General features: G+C 37.7%; 1 pseudogene; it reads right to left on the bottom strand.

Moving 5' to 3' along the window:
* Positions 1-3,872, bottom strand: part of LOC138053360 (olfactomedin-like protein 2A) — a 17,680-nt pseudogene extending 13,808 nt beyond the window's left edge.
* Between the last annotated feature and the right edge of the window lie 1,128 nt (positions 3,873-5,000).

Here is a 5,000-nt window from a genome sequence, read left to right as displayed (position 1 = left end):
AATTTTATTTGTACTCAACTCTGCACAGATAATTGGAAATGTAACAGTCAAGAATTACTTGAAAGAAAGCTTGTCGTCTATTTTGTACTTCATTATTCAAGAAAAAGGTTCTTCGTGGAAACGCTTTGAACCTGAAATTTATTTTGTTGCAATTTTGTTACAATTTGACACGATTGATTTTCGTCTCTTCACGCACGTAATGAAATAGGAAGGGGGTTTTGCCTCTAATAGCAAATATGTTGTTTGTTTCAAAAACATTTTCCCTGGAAAAGGTGGCCTTTATGAATTCATCATGTTTTGTAATATGCGAGCTTAACTGGATAATTTTTATGGCAATAGTAAAGCATTTTCGTGTCAAAATGAGGTTAGCGTCTTTCTGATGTGTTAACTTAATTAAATATAAGCCTCGTGAGTTTGTATTTACCCTCTGCCGTAACCTTGATTTCCACTCTCAAAATTACCTCCAGAACCTGCTTTTTGCGTAGAATAAGCTTTTAGAATGATGTTCTTGTCTTCTGTGGTGATACTTAACGATTCGGGAACATTTTGTGAAAAAATATTTATAACGGGTCACATTGGCAACTTCATCGCCCGATTATGCATAACATCTACTTGGCCTTTTGACATCCTATTGAAAAAAACTCGTAAAATATTCGCGGACCGGTCGATTTCTCTGAAATTTGAAAGGATGATTGCTAACGAATTGAGAAAGATTTTTCACAATAACTTAAAATTCCTGTGTTAAGCATGACAATTCGACGAAGAGGTAAATTTGTTGCTTGGGTTGCTATTTTTGTTTTGATTGTTGTTCAAATTTTGACAGAGAATATTAAATTATGAAAAAATATCTACGGATAAATCGTTAAAAAACTCTTTTTTTAGAGGCTATTTGAACAAAAAAGATGCAACGTTTGACGAGAAATAATTTTTTTGTTAATATTTGAAAGAAGAAAAATTTCGCGGAAATCCGGACGCGGTGAAAATGAGTTAACAAATTTGCATACGTGTGTTGAAATGTGATACGCGGGGAGACAGGACCTTTTTCTCTCTGTCAAATGATTTTGTCATTCTAGTGTAAAATGACGTTTATTTGGGAAGCTAACAATATTTCCCTAATTATCTGGTTAATCCAGTTTATTGCTACGACTTGCTAGTGCAAGTTTGTTCATTTGCTTGACAAAATATCCCTTTACTCCGTACTCTAACCCAGAAACATTCAGATAGTAACAAACTTCATAATTATTTAACCATTTCTTCTGCTTTTGTGCTTGTCAACATTGTGATTTGACCATAATTCGCAAGTCTGTTTTTGTATCTCATACATGCTTAGATTTTCAATTAAATGGCCGCAAGTACACCCTGAAGTCAAAATAGATACGTTTCTCGGGAACCCGAAAGAGAAGGCTTCCTGACCCGACAGATGAAATGTAAATATTCAGTTAAATATTACAACAAAATTAAAAAATCCAAAGACGAACGTTTCTTGGCTAAAACGTACGTTGTTTTACTCTGAAAATGACGAACGATTAACATTCTTTCCCGCACAGACAGCCCAAGAGCGGTGTACGATTTATAGACTTTGAATGGGAAAATATACTTTGAGCTTATAAATGCTAAATTAAGCTATAAATGTACAAATAAACTTCACTTACCGCTACGTGCAGTTGTCCTCGTCTTTTCTGGGCAATGGGAAGGCAAAGTGTGTCCGTCTTAGACGGGTTTGTGGCTTACGAATCTTTGCGATGTCGTTGGTTGTTGAGGGGAAATGACAACTAACGAGATCGTATATATTTGTAAGCCATAAACCCGTCTAAAACGGACACAACTTGCCCTCCGATTGCACAGAAAAGACGAGAACAACTGTGCTTAGAGATAAGTGAAGTTTATTTCCATTCACAACTTATTTTAGCATTTATAAGCTCAAGTATATTTTCCCATACAAAGTCTATAAAAATTGTACACTGAGCTTGGGCTACCTGTGTTCCCGGTAGTTCATTCAGTTGACACAAGGTGATCACGTGCACCTTTATCGTTGCCTAGCACGTGATCAATTTCTTCCGTGTTTTTCATAAAAGTCAGAGACTGCAGAAATTTTCGTGTTTTTAAGATCGATTGTCATTAATCTTTCGATGAGAATTCGATTCAGAGTTATGTATAAAAAGTATGTTATTTTTTTTCTTCATCTGTCTTTTGGCTTGGCTTTTTCTGTTGGCATCAGATTAGACTAACAAGAATAGGAATTTTGAAGCGGAAACAACACCTTCAGTTCTTTTTTAGTGTTTGCAATAAACGTTTGCATAGTGCAACTGCAAGACATGCTGGAAAACGTCCGTCAGAGCTATTTGCAGTTAGTTTTTTGCAGACCATTTATCAGTAAAAAAGAAACGAGTGAATTTTACTCAAGACCGTGTTTTGTTATCTTTAAGCTGAATTTATTACCAAAGCTTACAAAAGTAAAAGACCTCAAAATGGGACAGGACATTACAAAGTAATTAAACGTGTGAACGTGTTAGCCAAAGGGCATCTCCTGGCGCGACATGTGGGTGACTCCTCAAATGGTCTTAATGATCCCCCACTGGAACGCTGCAGTTCAATACCACCCAATTCAGTGCCTTCCACAGGCAACCCAGTGTACGCTTTATGTAGCGTCTAGTTGTCTTGACTTTATCAGTCTCCTCCAACTAACTCTGGCTAGATAGTTAAGAATGTTAATACTGTCTTGAGACACAATGCTCATTAACTCTTGGCCGAAAAGATCAAAGTTTAATTAGATTAAGTATTGAGACTTACCAGTTCCAGAACGAGATCTTGAGTGGACAAGGATCTTTTGGTGCGCAAATTGGCTGTGGCGTTGTCAAGTGCATCAATCTGCAAAAACATTGCAATAAATATCAGAATTAAGATGGACACCGCCGGTTATTTAGACATAAGGAAATCTATCGCCCCATAAAACGAGCCAGTAGGTCGCCATATTTTGGGGAAAGAAGAAGCTTGCGGGTTTCAACTATTACATTGAATTTGCGATTTCATGAAAGATTTTTAAATCTTTAAGTCCTTTTTTAGGAATTCATAAAATTCCTCGTAACTATCATCAAGCACCCTATAGCTTTTCTGCTCCTTTTTCAGAAATCCAACAATTTTTAACAAATAAGAGGTTAATTGAATCCTCTTTAAATGGGCCTAAAAGACTTTCAGGAATTCCTTTTGGCGTTTCTGCCAAAGCAGAGTTCGTAACTGCGATAGTCTTCAATGTCAAGGGCAAGGTATCTTTTAGATAGTCGTCCCTCAGTTCTCTTTTCCTTCTTTTTAACACCCTGTACAGTCTTCTAACAGTTCGGATTAAATATCGGATGCATGTAGCTACTTTTTATGCACGGGGATGATGTCATAGTGATCTTGAAATCACAATCGGGTGCTCCATAAATGCACACCCTTTCCTATTCAGACGACTAACTGCGAAATTCTTGCCACGCAAAGATACTTTGAAACTTTAGTGCTACAGAGAAAAATACCATTATACAACAAGTTGAAAATCCATTTTACACCGGCAAGAGCCTGGAATTACTTACAGCCACCAAAGCGAGAAGAAGGCAAACAAGATGACGATATAGAAACATTTCGGTGGTTGAATAACTTGATAGCAGCAAATCTGAAAGAAAAATGAGTTCGCAAACACTACAGTAAACACTTACATATCTAGTAGATCAATTAGAAAAAAAAAACCTCGTTTTGTATTAAGAAAAAAAATACACGACTTGAGATTCACTTACCGATCCTTTATAAACTCTGGACGTTTAAAACTTTTGTTGAGCTCTTTCCTTGAAGAGATTCAATGAGAAATAAAGTCCTTCGAACGACTCAAAGAAGATAAAAAGGAATGGCGATAGCAACAGACGCAGAGGAAGTGGAAACTGCATCATTTATGTGCAGAATATCCCGTTAAACTGATGCATGACTAACGCCAAGCAGATCGTATAACTCATGACCAAGGTCAAAGCCAAGATCGATCTCCCAGTTTTTAAATCAACTTTCACTTTGACGAAATTTACTTCAGTCCGCTCTTTTAAAACTCTTTTTCCAAAACTAGTTTGTGTTCCCCCCTTTAAAGGGGTTCAGTGAGGAAAAACACGCTTTCGAAGGACTAGAAAAAGGTAAAAAAAAGAATGGCATCAGAAAACAGCTGCAGAGGAAGTAGGAATTGCGGAATATTCCGGGCATTTACGCTGATGCTTGGCCGACTGCAAGCCGGAAGTGCAACTCCATATTTCGGTCATAGCGAAGATTGCTTCAAGTTCAGTAGCCTGCGAATACAGCCGCTTCTCATCGCTGATCGGCCCAAGCGGTGGCTAGCGATGAGAGGCGGGTGTATTTGCAGGCTACAAGTTCAGGTTTATTAGAAAACTGATGCACATTAATAACAGCAATTACAAGCAATACAAAGCAGCCTGCGCTCTGCAGTGCACAGGCAATTTCAATTTTCTTTTTACGCATACGCAGGAAACATAAAAATAATAGAAAGTGATAAATGGCGACATGGCGCGCGTTCCCTGGATGTAACTGCAACGGAGAGGCCACCGGAGAAACTACAGCTCTAACGAGTTTAAAAAAATATGATGCAAGTGCAGAATGCGTTTTAGGGCATTTCTCTCCCTTCCTCTGCGAAAAAAACAAAAAAATAACAAAACAAAATAGACAACTTTAAGGTTTTTAAGGTGTTGAGGACATTGTGAGCACACAGCAGTGATGAAAAAAATTTCGTTTTCCACATTGACTTTACCGACTTTTCTCTGAACCCAAATAGCGGGTTACTGCGCCAACACTGTACAAGTAGTACAACGCGAACAAAATGGAATCATCACAAAATAATTACGACCGCGCAAATATTACGCCTATATTTGAGAGTTGGGGGGAAGGTAGAAAGGGTAGGTGCACGATTACGTAATCAAGTAAATGGCAATGTTTACCCTAGTAAAGGAAATGGGATCTTTTCGATGTTGACT

The sequence above is a fragment of the Montipora capricornis genome, chromosome 6, assembly GCF_036669925.1.
Source record: "Montipora capricornis isolate CH-2021 chromosome 6, ASM3666992v2, whole genome shotgun sequence".
In the NCBI taxonomy this organism is placed as follows: Eukaryota; Metazoa; Cnidaria; class Anthozoa; order Scleractinia; family Acroporidae; genus Montipora; species Montipora capricornis.
This window is presented reverse-complemented; position numbering and strand designations above follow the sequence as displayed.